The sequence below is a fragment of the Oryctolagus cuniculus genome, chromosome 14 (genome assembly GCF_964237555.1).
Source record: "Oryctolagus cuniculus chromosome 14, mOryCun1.1, whole genome shotgun sequence".
Taxonomy (NCBI): Eukaryota; Metazoa; Chordata; class Mammalia; order Lagomorpha; family Leporidae; genus Oryctolagus; species Oryctolagus cuniculus.
The window spans coordinates 83,936,193-83,951,325 of NC_091445.1; the positions used below are offsets into that span (position 1 = coordinate 83,936,193).

The 15,133-nt window shown below is 40.4% G+C and overlaps 1 long non-coding RNA gene across 1 annotated transcript in view; it reads left to right on the forward strand.

Moving 5' to 3' along the window:
• Positions 1 to 317: 317 nt before the first annotated feature.
• The window catches only part of LOC103349634 (uncharacterized), a 49,178-nt gene continuing 34,362 nt past the window's right edge, over positions 318 to 15,133 (forward strand). The window contains exon 1 of the long non-coding RNA XR_007922600.2: positions 318 to 534. This is a non-coding gene — a long non-coding RNA (uncharacterized lncRNA). The remainder of the gene's footprint in view (positions 535 to 15,133) is intronic.

Below are 15,133 nucleotides of genomic sequence, written 5' to 3' on the forward strand. Positions count from 1 at the left end.
CATAGAATGGCAAATGCCCAAAACAGCACTCCTGCCTCAGAATCAACCCTTGGGACATTCGGATCTGGCTAAAAGGTCCATGAGAGTCTCACAGGCATGGAAAACCATGACACGGTGGCAAAAAACAACCTAAATGAAAGATCCTGGTAAACAAGACCCCAGCAGAAGGAACAGGCCATCAAGAAGGGAGGCGCCTTTTTCTGAAGGGAGGAAGGAACCTCTACTGTGATACGGCCTTGACTAAACAAGTTCAGAGTTAGTGAACTCAAGGGGCTTCCATAGCCTAGACAGCTCATAGCAAGAGTCTCGGGTGATTGCTGATGTCATAAATAAGAGTGCCAATTGTTAAATCAACAACGGGAGTCACTGGGTACATGCTCTCCGTGTAGGATCTCTGTCCTTAATGTGTTTTAGTATGAAACTTAAAAACAACACTACTAGTTGAACAATGCCCTATACCTTGTGCGGTTGTGTGAGGGCAGCCTGTTGAAATCCTTGCTTAGTACATACTAAGTTGATCTTCTGTATATGAAGGTAATTGAAAATGAAACTCTATGAAGGGTGGGATGGGAGAGGGAGTGGGGGAGGGGAGGGCCACGGGAGGGAGGGAGGTTGGGGGGGGAAGCCACAACAATACCAAAGTTGCACTTTGTAAATTCACATTTATTAAATAAAAAAAAAAAAACTGGAAAAAAAGTTAAATGTAACATTAATGAAGTCAAAAAAAAAAAAAAAAGAAATGACTGCATTCAGCTTCTAATTATAGAAATGACAGAGAAGGATTAAAAATTCTAATCCTTTAAGATTACTTTATATGACTTCTCAAGTAATATATTCATACATTGATATGAAGGTGATATACACGTTTATTTCAATATCCTCATTTGTGCATTGTGACCTATTTCTGTTTTAATAATTCTTAAGAACCAGCGTTTATTTTTCTTCCGAGTATTTTACAATACCTTTTGTGCATCTACAAAACAATGATTACAAAATGTGGTCTCATTTATATTTGATTTTACAGAAGATGAATACAGATGGAATTCTAATTAGAACAATTATTAAAGAATAAGTAATGTGAGTTTGCTTTTTTGATGAAGAATTGCAAGGGACAACTCAGGAAAGAGGATTTTATAAACACAAAAATATTATGTTAGGAGACACCATGACCTTATCCCCCTAGGGAAGAGGGGCTAGGTAAAAATGTGTGGGGCCTTCCAGTTGTACCTCAACCTAAGCTGAAGGCTTGTTACTGGGGTTGGAATAGGAACCAAGATTCAAGTAGATTCAGAAGAGTTCATTTTTGTCTCTTAATGTTGTTTGCTTTCTGGCCTGCAAAAATATTATGCCTACAGACTTCAACTAAGGTGTGATTATGTACCCCTGGAATTTGTGATTGTAAACTTCTGTTAATTCTCCTGGGATCTCCTTCTCCAAACTGGTCCCAGAAGAGCTCACTACTCATATCTTTGGAGCCCCAGTGGAGCAGCAGATTTGACTTGAAATGTCAGAATGAAATTTATTATTAAGTCCTAAAATGTAAAGTGAACATTGTTTCTGCTCTGAGGAATGATTGTAAGTGGAAAATTTCCATCTTGCATTTGCAGTTTTTTTTTTTTCAATAGAATGTTTTCTTTCCAGGTAAATCCAAAAGACCATCTTCTTGTATCCTGCATTTATAAATTACTCTATCAAGAGACCAAGGAAAACCAATTAATGATTTTAGGTGTAGAAAAATGTCAGGAGCACAAAGATTTACATAAAGACTTCCCTGAGTTGCTCATATGCAAATAGGTCAATACATTATTTCTGTTCTCCATAACCCAAATAGGGATTGGTTTGATTATTAGTGCTGAAATGTGCTATTTTGGAATAAATAACAGATACTTTTCTTGTTTTCTGCATATGTGAATCCTCTTGATTTGTGACTCTGAGGTTTCCACGAATTTTTGAAGTGGTGGTACCCTGTCTCACTTCAATTCTACTCTTTTATTGCACTGATTATAAGCTAGAATGTTATTTGGGTGATTTTAATTTCATGCTTCTTATTGGAAATTGCATAGTAGAAATGAACTCATAACAGGTAAATAAATTTGACCAAAGTATTAAGTGTGCATCTCCAATGTGTCTAAAGCAACGTGAGTATCTTCCTTGGGGTACCTGTGCATACATGACAGTTACAATGAGACCTTTATTTACTCGGTGTTCTAGTAACTAATTTTAGCTTTACATGAAATGGAAGACCTGAAAATGAACAATGCCACCTGCCAATAAGTAGGGAGCAGTCCATCTGGGCTTGGAATACACTGAAACCATTCAGAAACTTCATTAGAACCAGGGATACCTTTTATAGAATATTCTTTCCATAGACTGCTGACATGAAATGCAACAATATCTGTGTGAGAATATGAATGAGTAATTTTAGAGGTAGCAGGAAGCTTGAAAGATGAGCTTTTGTTTTTTAAAAACCTTACTTGCAACTATCCTAGTCTTTCAATTTCATTCAGTTCTTGTATCTTTTTTCTCTCAACCCTAAATGTTTTTTATTTTCTCCCGGAATTTTTTTATCTTTTGATGAAAGGGAGATAGATTCCATCAAAAGAGAGGGGCACCATAAGAGACTATACTATTTCTTTTGATTTACTTTGTGTTTTGGATTACTGTGAATGTCTGCAAATACTTATTTTGAAAATTGATAAACTCACTTTTAAATATTTTCAAAAGTTTTTCCCCCTCCAAAGATCAGTCTTTTTTTTTTTTTTTTACTTTTTAAAATTTATATAAAGGGAAAAATCCATAATTTACTTTGAATTAACATGTTGACAAATGTGTGTTCTGGCTTGGGCTAACTTTAACATATAATGATCTATAGATTTGAATTGAAAGCCTTTTCTTTTAAGAAGCTGACTCATATAAAGCTGTATATTTATTTGCTAAACAGAGAGTTAGATGTAAGGTATAAAGTCAAATCATGGTATGTATTGAGAAAGATTTAGGATTATTGGATAGAAAAACAGGAGGTAGCCAGGAGGAACTCAAGATAATGTGCGAACATCTGTTCACCATATTTGGCAGAATCTGATTTAGGTGAGTCCTAGAAGAGCCTGGGAAGCATAGTTTTAAAGTCATCTGTGTTCTCCAAACCCTTTCTTTAAATAAAATCTTGAACAGTCTCACTCAGCATGTTAGAAAATGAAATTTGGTAAGTGGGAGAGAGTCCTCCTCTCTAAGCCACACGCGAGAGAGCTTCTGAATGAAATCTGTCTTTGCCCAGCTTGACAACCACCACGCTGACATGTATTCTGATTTTGTTGTAGATTGCACCGTCTACATGACTATTTTGGGTTCTTACCCATTGCCAAGTTCTTTACCTACACTGAAATTAAACACTAAGGATAAGTCTTGATGGACGTAGCATTGCTGCACTGGGGATGGCAACTCAGATAGTGTGAGAATGTACCCGAGACAAGACAGCAAGGTGTGTTCCCACACTGCACATCAGGGCTGATAGAAGGGAAGCTTAGGGAACCAGAAATGTGATCATGTCTGAACCCATGTAGCCTTTCTTCCTCAAGGCTATTGTTAAGGTCTGTAATGTTTTATTTTTCAAAAAAGATTTATTTAGTTAGTTATTTGAGTGTCATAATTAGAGAGAGGGGAAGACAGAGATCTCTCATCTGTTGGTTCACTCTTTAGATGGTCTCAGTGACCAAGGCTGTGCCAGGTGAAACCAGGAGCTTCATCCAGGTCTTCCACATGGGCACAGAGGCCCAAGCATTTGGGCCATTCTGCTGCTTTCCCAGATGCATTAGCAGGGACTTGAACCGGCACCCATTATGGATGCTGGTGCTGCAAGATGGTGGCTTAACTCACTGTGCAATAGCACCAGCCCCAGTCCATAATGTTTTTTTTTTTAAATAAAGATTTATTTATTTGAAAGTCAGAGTTACACACACACACACACACACACACAGAGAGAGAGAGAGAGAGAGAGAGAGAGAGAGAGAAGGGATGGGGGAGAGGTCTTCCATCCGCTGATTCACTCCACAGTTGGCTGCAACCGCCAGATCTATGCCAATCCAAAACCAGGAGCTTCCTCTGGGTCTCCCACGTGAGTTCAGGGGCCCAAGGACTTGGGCCATCTTCCACTGCTTTCCCAGGCCATAGCAGAGAGCTGGATCAGAAGTGGAGCAGCCAGGTCTTGAACCAGCGCCCATATTTCTTCACTGGCTATGCCACAGTGCCAGCCCCAAGTCCATAATGTTTTCTAAGGCAGAGTTTACCAGCTTTTCCCATTGTCTAAGTGTTCTTAAACCCTTTGCATATTGATTTTCTTTGAACTTCAAGTGTTGGTCCCTGGGTCACCTCAGGAGTTGTTCTGTCTTGATTACCTCAGGCCTTCCTTTTAATAGTCTTCTTAGCTTATATTATCAATTTTCACCATAATACACTCTTCATCTTTTTAGAGACTTTAAGAATAATTTTAACTTGCTTAGTTCTTCAGTTGTCCTTACTGGGGTGTAATTTCTATGAGAGCAGAGACCATGTATTTCTTATTAATTCTTGTAACTTCAATATTTGGTGGGTACAGTAGTAGTACCTGGTGCATGTTAACTATTCAATAAGTATTTGTTGAGTGAATGAATGAGATATTTTATATGAGATGTATAATGGCCACAAGAAGACTCAATAAGAACACTGGTAGTTTCCCTAAGCAGTGAAGTTTTAATATTTTGGTTCTTTTTATCAATGAAATGCATTGAAAATGTTAATGACAAATAAGGTAATACTTATAAAGTAGAATGTATGTGTGGTTTTAATCAATCATCCATGGTTAAGGAGATAGAAGTAGTAAGAAAAATAAACAGGATAACAAGACTACGAGGTTGAGAGGTTAGGTTACATACTTTTTCTGTTATAGCAAAGTCACATAAAATTACTCTCATATATATTCATCCTGTAGGGCGTTCCATTTTTGTATTGCTCACTTTTGGAAGTAGCACTTGATTGTACTTCAGGATAAATGATCTCTTTGCAAATTATAACTCTTGGAGTCCTTATAATGATTTGTGCATGTCTGCTAGGCTAATATGGGGGATAACCATGAAGGGGACATGATGATATACAGAGAGTACACAGTCCCACAACAATGACCCACAGGCAGGTAGGTATTTGAGCTAACAGTAATACAGTTTATAGGTGTAGGAATCTGAAAAGACAGTGTGAAGAGTTGGCTCTACATATTTGTGTGTATTTTAAGATGTAGAGTCTGTTCATGTGTATATTTCATTCTGAATTTTTAAGGGAATAAGACTTAATTACAACCAGGTGAGTTAGTAAGGGTGGATGGAAGGTGGGAAGAGAAACTAATAGTTATGGAGAGCCTGCTGTGTTCTGTGCTAAGTACTTTTATGCCCATCATTTTCTAGCAATCCCAGGTGGAGCCTCAAGTCTGTAACAGCTGACACCTGGATCTCATATTTCTGGCACTGAGGTGCAGATTGGGGAAGTGTTAATTTTTCTATGCTATTGCCTAGTTATAAATGATGTCAGGGTACACCTTTCCCTACCAAAAAAAGGAGATATTCTCTTTCTTTAACAGGATTTTGGTATGAACCCCAAATTAACAAAATGTGATAGTGTCTTTTTTTGTGTGTGTTAATGTAGAGAGGATTTGGGTGTGATAGTGTCTTTTGTGTGTGTGTGTGTTAATGTGGAGAGGATTTGGGGAAATGATGAGTTGTGACAGCAAACAGTATCTGCCCATGGTCCTTTTTTTCATATGTTTATTTTCTCATAGGTGCTGTGATTGCATTCTTCAGACAACTATTGTTAATATAGGCATGAGTTTTAACTTTGGTAAATAAGTGTGGTCTGAATTTATATGTTTTGGGTACTGAAAATCAGTTAAGTAGTGTGTACATATTTCAAATTATATTTAGGCAAGCCATTAATGATTAAAGGATGTTTGAATCACTGAGCTTCTCATTTACATAACAGAATTCTTAAAATAGATTTTTAAAAACTCTGGAAAGCAGGCTTATGAAATCAATCTTCAATAGCAAAGTAAACAAAGATATTCTAAATGTGTTGTTGCATCTGATTGAATGTGGAATGCTGGCATTAGCTGAAGTTTAGTTAATGTGGAAGTACTCAATAGTTGGCTGTACTGGAAAGCATGGTTTTTCCTCCTGCCTGATACTTTTCATCAGAATAAGGGGTTCATGGTTCATGGCAGGGGCCGCGGCTCACTAGGCTAATCCTCCGCCTTGCGGCGCCGGCACACCGGGTTCTAGTCCGTCCCGGTCGGGGCTCCGGATTCTGTCCCGGTTGCCCCTCTTCCAGGCCAGCTCTCTGCTGTGGCCTGGGAGGCAGTGGAGGATGGCTCAAGTCCTTGGGCCCTGCACCCCATGGGAGACCAGGAGAAGCACCTGGCTCCAGCCATCGGATCAGCGCAGTGCGCTGGTCGCAGCGCGCTGGCCGCGGCGGCCATTGGAGGGTGAACCAATGGCAAAAAGGAAGACCTTTCTCTCTGTCTCTCTCTCTCTCTCACTGTCCACTCTGCCTGTCAAAAAAAAAAGAATAAGGGGTTCATGAATAAATTTTCTCCCTGTCCCAGTGTTCCCCTTCTTTCCAGATAAACCTCCATGTCCTGCAGTGGTCACATGGGCTCTATGAGTGCTTAAAAATACATCACATTTTCCCCTTTGATTTTTAACATTCTGAAGCACCCCTTGAGCCATGCTTACTAAGGAGTCTCAGGATGCAGGTGATGCCAGTCCTGCTGGCCTTGGTGTGGTCCTGTTGTCACCTTGGCCAGCTCAGTCCAGGGTAGTGACTGTCTCAGATCCGGTAGTTCTTCCTGTCTTGAATAAGCTAATTGTGCATGTCATTAAAGGACAAGGATCCCCTTTTCCACAAAGCCCTCCTCCCCATGCTCATTCGCATAGGAACAGACCTCTAAGAAGCACTTTGCCTAGATCATTGGTCGAGTGACAGCACTTCCCTGGTTTCCTTTACTACAAGCCAGGACACATCCCATCTGCAAATGTTCCCTTGGTTTCCGCCCTGGTGATCTCTGCTTCTAATCCTAGCCAATGGCACCTTTTTCTGCTCTTTCTTCAAGGCACCAAAGATCCTAGAATTCTAACTCTAGGCTTTTATGAACAATCCTGTAAAGAGGCCACAAAAATTGATCAAAAGGGCTGGCCTTTCAAGCAGTCTTTCTAATGCAGCACTTGATTCATCCTTAAACTGCCTGGGACAGGAATTTCTTATTCCCTGAGACTGTTTTGCAGCCATCTCTTCTCCTGACACCTGCAGTTTCTTCTGAATGGGAGGTAGGTGGCATGGATTCTTCTCTGATCCAGCTCTGCTGAGAACTATGTAGGGACTGTGGATCTGCCGTGCAGCAGAGCAAGTTCCAATGAATAATCCATTAGGTTGGGGCTTGTGTATTGATTTTAAAAGCCTATTTCACTTTTTTTTTTGGTCCTGAGAAATTGAACAAGTTATTATATTTAATTTGGCACAAGCTTGCCTGTACATGTTTATAAATGAACCATTATGACACAAATTACCTTGAAAATTTACTAGTACTGGGTCAGAATGTTAGTATCTTTCTGGAGACTGTCATCAATTGTGTGTACAGATTTCAGACTAAGTAAAGGTCACTGTTACTCACTAATTCTGGCGGATCTGTCACATGGAGAGTTGCTTTTAAATGCAGGTTAGTTTTAGGGAAGGACATCCTCTTACAAACACATCTCTGAGATGAAAGCTATTTGCATTAACACATTTATTTATTCATGGATTTTCCAAAGCACAAGCAGAGTGATTGAAATTTCTCTTTTCCTTAAAAATGCATGAATCTAGCTTTGTTAGTTATTGTATGCATTTCAATTTTTAGTTGGAATTACTCAGAGGGACTTCATCTCTGGATCTCTAGAGATAAGACCTGTGGTTAAACAGCTGAAATGAATGAGCTGCCTCTGGGAAATTGGGAGAAGTCTAGCATAGGTCAGCACACCAATTCTCACCAAAGGTTCTCTGTGCAGGTGACCCTTATTTGATTTATTAGTGGTTCCAAAGTGCGAGAATACTGGTGCTGGCACTCTGAAAAGGCAATTTTTTGTGACTTAATGAGGAAAGAAAAATAATTTTACACTGAGGTTGCTCAAATGTATAGTAAGAAGGAATCTTCTATCCATGAAGTTATAAAGAAGGGAAAAGAAATTTGTGTAAGTTTTGCTCTCAAAGGTACCTCTAAAAGGCAGGACTTGGTAAGTGCTTAGTTAAAATGGAAGAGGCACTGGATTTGTGTATGTGTATGAAAACCATGTAGGATTTGGTCCTCTCTGTGGTTTTAGGCCTCCATGGGATTTTTGGAATGCATGCCTTCTGGATGAGCAGGGAATACTGTGTGGTTGAAAGAGCAGTGGTATTGAAAAGCCTGGAGGCAAGGAAAGCAGTTAGGGGATCCCAAAGTCATTCACAGGAGAGTTGATGAGGGGCTCTCCTAGAAAAGAGCGGGATTATTTGATGAACAGCAGCTCTTCCTTGTAGCCATGCTTCTTAAATTTTTCAGTTTCCATCTCCCTCTTTGATACTGAATGAAATCTTCATGTGTGAGAATGAGGAAGCTCAGGACAGATGCCTGGAGGAAGATACAACCTCATTCTAGTAACACAGTTTAGAGTTGCAACCCTTACCACCGCTATTGTGAAGTCATCCATGGCTTCAAAATTCTTATATTCTCTTTGGTCTCCTACATTCCCCAGGAAATCCAGTGTCCCAGTTTGAACTAAGTTTGTAAAGAATTGCAGCTCATTAAGCTATAGTTTGATTGATTTTTTGTTCTGGTTTCCTCTTTGGCTTGTAAATCAACCCTTCCTCCCACTAGGAGATAGAGCAATGATGGAAAATAAATGAAACCTGTGCTTATTGCAGCTCCCAGTACATAGATCATCATGTCCTTGGTGAATGGGTAAATGGCTATTTGTGAAGCTGCAAATTCAATCTGCTTGGACATATTAAGTAACAGAAAAACAACTAGTGTGAAGTGAGAGTATTCATGAAAGGGTGTTTTCTTCCTCCTTCTCCTGCTCTAAAATATTTTTGTATGCTTAGAACTTGTCCAGGAACCAGGAAGAACAGCTTTTACAGTGAAAGTATGAGTGTGCCAGGAATTAGAAGTTGGTCTGAAACACCTGTAGCATTTTCCCTTGGATAAGAGAAGGTGGGAAAATCATCACACAGGCCTGGGCCTGAGTGGAATTTGAAGCAGACCAAAGGATATTTCCCGACACTGATTCTGAACCTGGCTACACGGCCAAATCCTTCCAACTTTACTTATAGATACATGAGCCCAAACTGGTATTTGAATCAGAATTTTTGAGATTGAGTCTTGGCCATTTACATTTTAGAAATGCTCTTCAAGTGGCTAGTAGACATGATTAAGTTCATAAACTATACTTCTGGTAGTTGGGGCCAGAATGAAAGAAACTAAGAAATGAGTCTTCCAATAATTGCAACCTTGGAGAAGTTCCCCTAGGTTTCACTTCTTATAAAATGATTCTCCTAGGTCCTTCCAGGCTCTAAAATGTTATGTTTTGATTAATCAGAATTTCAACATAGTTTCAGAAGTTATATTTAGGTTTCTGTGGCTTTGAGTTTACAAAGTCATTCCTAGAGTCCGCCATTCATGCAGGTAGTTTGTGTTGATCATGGAATTCATTCAAAGAATTCTGAGGTTCCCCCCCCATCCCCAGACTCTTTTACACCAACCTGCTTTCAGTTTCAGAAATTGTGCTACCAGAGGGAAGGAATAATGTGAGGGCTCTTTAGTGACACATACATCCATACATCCCCTTTATAGGGGTTATTAAGCTGCATGAGCAAGTTGATTAAGACTTCATAGCCACTTTTTCTTTATGAGACTTACGATCAGGCATGTTCATATGTGTCTTACTCTCCCTGATACAGTTAGTGCTACATACAAAGCCTAGTTGAAATTCTACTCTTTTTCTCAGAAAGCATCTCAGAGTGCAAATAGAAAGAGCAAAATTATTACTAGAATAACCTAGACTCTACTAAAGTTTTATAAAATTAAATGTAGAACTATTCTTTCAGTTCAATATGGGTATAAAGTTTACTTAGGGATACTTTTCTGATGGTAACTGTTCGTCTAGGGATGTTGGAACAAAATCTGACCAGCTGGTTGGCCAAAATAGCATAAATTTGTTGTAACACCGTTCTGGAATCTAGAAAGCCTGAAGTTTGAGCACCTGTTCCAGGTTACTACCCTTGGTTTATGGATGACTGGCCTCTTCCTTAATTTCTTCTCATTGCCTTCTCTATTGACATATCTGCCTTTGTGTCCTCACTCCACATTCTTGTAAGGACATCAATCATATTGCATGTAGGGCCACTCCAATGACCTCATTTTAACTCGATTGTTGGCAAAGACCTTATTCCCAAATAAGGTTCCATTCAATGATATACCTGGATATCCTTATTTGGGGGAGTTACAGGAAGACACATTCAACCTGTAACAGTGACATTCTATTGTAGCATTGATGATGAAAAACCGATGAATGATTTAATGTGGTAATGTTATGTAGTTACTAAATTTATAGACATGTTTCTCGGGTGTGATCTGGAGAGTTTGAAGGTAGAGTAGTAACTACTAGGGCATAATGGGTTCACACTGAAAGGCCTTGAACTGTCAACAAGAAGGAATTGTTAATGAATGACTGTGGGCAGTGTTGCTGTAGCTAAGGTTGCTTCTATAAAGTAGCTGCAAGGATGTGAAGCATAAACTTAGCTTTCCTCATGGGGTGGTGCTCTTACCAGTAGGTGTAGGAAGAATACATTTATTTGAATAAAGTGGAGTCAGCCTCTGTATTGCCTCTATGATATTGAGCACTTCATAATAAAGAAGAGAGTAGCCTCAAAGTTTTGATGAATAGCATTCTCACTATTATAATGAAAATACTAGTTACACCACTAACCAAACCAGTAGTTTATCTCATGTGTTTTTTTTTTTATTGTACAACTTTATAGTATACATATTGTGTGCTGGCATGTATTTTGAAACTAACATAAAAATAGTCTGGAGGATGAGTATTTTATAAATAAATGATAGTCTTCTCAAACCTGCTTCTGCTATGAAGGAGTTGTACACGTCCATGACCAGGCAGGTTTTCTGAGGTGGTCAATGTGACACAATTCATACAATGGCGATTGGTAGATTTAAAAACACAAAGTTTAATTTTAGATATTTATTTGAGAGGTGGAGAAAGAAGGAAAAAGGAGATCTGCATTTGTTCTCTCTCTAGAGGACTACAGTGACCGGCCCTGGGCTAGGCCAGAAGCCAGGAACTCAGTCCAACTCTCCCACGTGGGCCACGGAAACCCAGTCCTTTCAGCCAGCACCGTGACTTCCTGTCAGGGTCTGTGTGAGCAGGAAGCTGGGTTCAGGAGTGGAGCTGGCCGTCAAATCTGCTGTAGGACAGAGGCATCTTAGCTGCCAGCCCAAATGGCTCCCCTTATTTATTTATTACTTTTTGAGAGCTGGTTGTCACTCATTAACCAGAAAACTCCTGGAATCTGACTACCATTGTTAACAAATTAATATTCAGTTCTTCCTCAGTATCTGCAGAGGTTTGCTTCTAGGACTCCCCACAGCTATCAAAAAAGTCCTTAGATGCCCACATCCCATATATAAGATGGCATAATATCTGTACATCACCTATGCACATCCTTATCTCTGATAATATATAATACGAGATAAGTTGTAAATGCCACATAAATAGTTGTATTGTTTAGGGAAAACGGCAAGAAGAATCTGTACATGTTCAATACGGATGTATGTTTTTTTCAACACTTTCGATCTGATGTTGATCGAATCAGTGGAAGATAGAGCCTGTAGATACGGACAGCCTGTGGGACTTAGATTTGGGGGACATTTAAAAGAACAATTATCCTTCCTGATGAACAGAAACAGCTGACTCTTAATCCTATGTTCTAGAATAGTTTGTGAAGATGAACTGTAGAGCCGGTTTAGGAAGCAGATGAAGCAAATTTGAACCTCACTTCAGTGATGACTTCTCAGGCTGCTGAGGCAATTGTTGGGGTAATTGTGGTATGTGAGATGGATTCATGAAGAGGAGCTCAAACTCTAACTCCCTGCTATCCCGACAGCAGGATGACTAATCACAGGGCTAGAGTGATCAGCGTTTTCATGGAAAACCCTGGAAAACAGAGAGTTCCTGAGCTGTCATTAGTTCAATTTTAAGGTTTTTAAAAAGAAAAAGAAAATCACAATAGCTAAGAATTTGTACGCAGGATAATTCAACCTGCATATTATATGAGTAGTTGTATTCTGTGTATTTAAGGTGAAGAAAAGCCAGCTTAAGAACTTAGAACATAGAGCTGGTAGGACCCTGACCATCTTTAGGTTGATTGGCATTGCCCCGCTTGGGACTCCTAGGGCAGACAGGAGGCAGCACAACGCTCCCTGTCTGTGGGAGGCAGGCTGCAGGGCTGCTATAACTGCAATGGGTGTATGCATTGCCTGGGGAACTCCTTGAGATGTAGGTTGTAGTTCTGGGCGCTGCTCCTTCTCAGCAGACTGGGTAGAAAGGAGCTAGAAAGCAGGAGGAAAGTTACTCCCCAGTGCAGCAGTAGTAAGAGGTGGGACCTTGAGGAGGTAAACAGGACACGGGGCTCTGCCTTCATCAGTGGAGGGGGTAGGTTTGGTAAACAGGAGGGGGTTCAGCAGAAAGGAAGCTTGGTGCAGACTTCGATTCCTCAGCCAGTGCCCACCTTGCCCTCAGCAGCAAACACAACAAGACGTCCTTGCCCTCCTCCTGTTTGACTACACTCCCTTTCCATTGCGATGTCTTCAGCAGTCACAGGTCCCTGTTGTCCTTCAGATACCCCCCTGCAGCTCCATTCCACCTGCTCCCTTTTCTCTCCTCTCCCTCTCCAAGGTTTGACTTACTGGGATCTTTGTAATTCTGCGCAGCTTCCAGTAGAGGTCATTGCCTTGTTACAGAATGGTATTTTCTTTCCCTCAGTCACAGTTCTCTGGTCTGGGATGACTTTGCATTTTGTGTCAGCCTAAGGGACCACTTATCTCCGAGGCCTAGAGTGTACCAATGATAGCACTCCATCCCAAAGTGGGAGACCCTCTACTCTCTTTGGGTCGGTTCATCCAAGTACCGGAAATGGGCAGACTTTTCCAATGATCTGGAATGAATGCCGAAAATATCCATTCAAGCATGGCTCCATTGCTGTGAAGTTTGGGTGCCATATGCTGGTTTGCTAGGGGCTGTTAGAGTTAGGTACCGCATACTAAGTGGCTTAAGGAACTGAAATTTAGTTCCTCATGGTTGTGGAACTTGAAGTCTGATGTTAAGAAGCCCACGTGCTTTTTTCCTTCTGAGGGCGGGAAAAATGAGATCTTTTTCAATCTCTCTTGGCTTCCGGCTGTCTGGCTGCCAGTGGCTTCACACTGCCTTCCCTCTGCTCCTGTCGGTCTCAGTCAGTGCTCTGCTGCTATGTCAGAAGCCTACAGTTGGAGTCAATTAGAAATTATAAGAGTTTACCAGCCTGATGGTTCTCAGATGTCCATGATCAAGGGGCCGTGTTTGATGAGGACCTTATTCCTGTGATGTTTATGGCAGAAGACATCAATGGAGAGAGCCCTAATCCATTCATGAGCACAGAGCCTCAGTGCTCTCCTTACCTCATGAAAGTCCCACCTCTTCATACTGTTGCATTGGGGCTTAAGTTTCTGAACACAGGAATTTTGAGGGGCACATCTTCAAACCACAGCAGAGTCTGCACCCAAGTTTCTTTGTTTTGTAAGCATACCTAGTCATATGGATTATGAGCTAGTCTAAAGGATTCATTTTGATTTAGTTGCTCTTTAAAGACCCTATCTCCAAATGCAATTGCGTTCTGAGATACTCGGGGGTTAGGACTTTAACGAATGATTGTTTTTGGTGGGGGGACACAATGTAGACCTTTGCATATAGTAACTTAACAAACTGTCCTGATACAACAAGGCTTCTTGATAAATGTAGCTATGCCCATGGTTCAGCAAGGCCCCTACAAGCCAGGTAAATGTTTATCCATTCCCAGTGGGTTTTAGGAGAGGAACAAGATCTGTTGCAAATGGCTAGACACAGGTTATATACTTAGAACTTTGTAGAATTTACTAGATAGTAACCTTTGGAGGCATGAACCAAAATATGGAGAGAGGGTTGGAGATTAACATTTTACTTCTTCCTTTATAAAGAGATAATGAAAACTCTGACCAGCTGTTAGTAAGAGAATTGCCTGTCATGATCTGCTTAATATTTTAGGGCTCTGGCCTTAATTGTCTTCTGATCATTCTATCCAATGCCTTTTGGTGTTGCGATGGTCATTTCCTCACAGTGGAATGCTTTTTAGTTATTGTGAAGATTCTAAATCTGCTTCAGGTCCATTTTAAGTTCAGAGACCTCATTAGTTGGCACAAGAAGGAGGATTCCAAATACTCACATCTGGAAGCCTAGGGAGGTAATATAAAAAAGGTTTTTGTTTCTTATCATGAGACCTTATACTGTTCCATTTCCTCTTGAGTATTCTGATAACTGTAGTTTTAAAAATTCAGATTTTTTTAGGGGTTAAAGAGTTCAATTTGACTCGAAATAAAACACAACTCTCACAGGCAGAACCGCGAGTGTCTGGTTTTGACTCTGGGAGGAAATCACTATTTAAGGACTGAAGTGACTAAGCAGTAGTCCTTGAGGCTGCTGTTCCCTGTTGTTGGAGACTTCATTTCTAGTGGTCACCGTCCGGTCTCGGATACAGACTGATGGAAAGAAGGGCTGAAGAGTTTTCTCCCCTAGTGCTTTTTGCTTCACTCCGTGACTGGCTGATTATTTTCTTCCCCTTGTTAGTCCATTCCTATGGACGCAGAGGGACTTAGGAATTCCTTTGTGTGTGTGTTTTTTCCTGGTTATTTTTTATTTGAATACGAGGTAACACGACACAGTGAACACTCTGTCTTTTCATCACGTACGCAATCCCCAGCAGGAAAGTCTCCTGTAGCACCTGTGGAAGCTCCATTACTAGACTA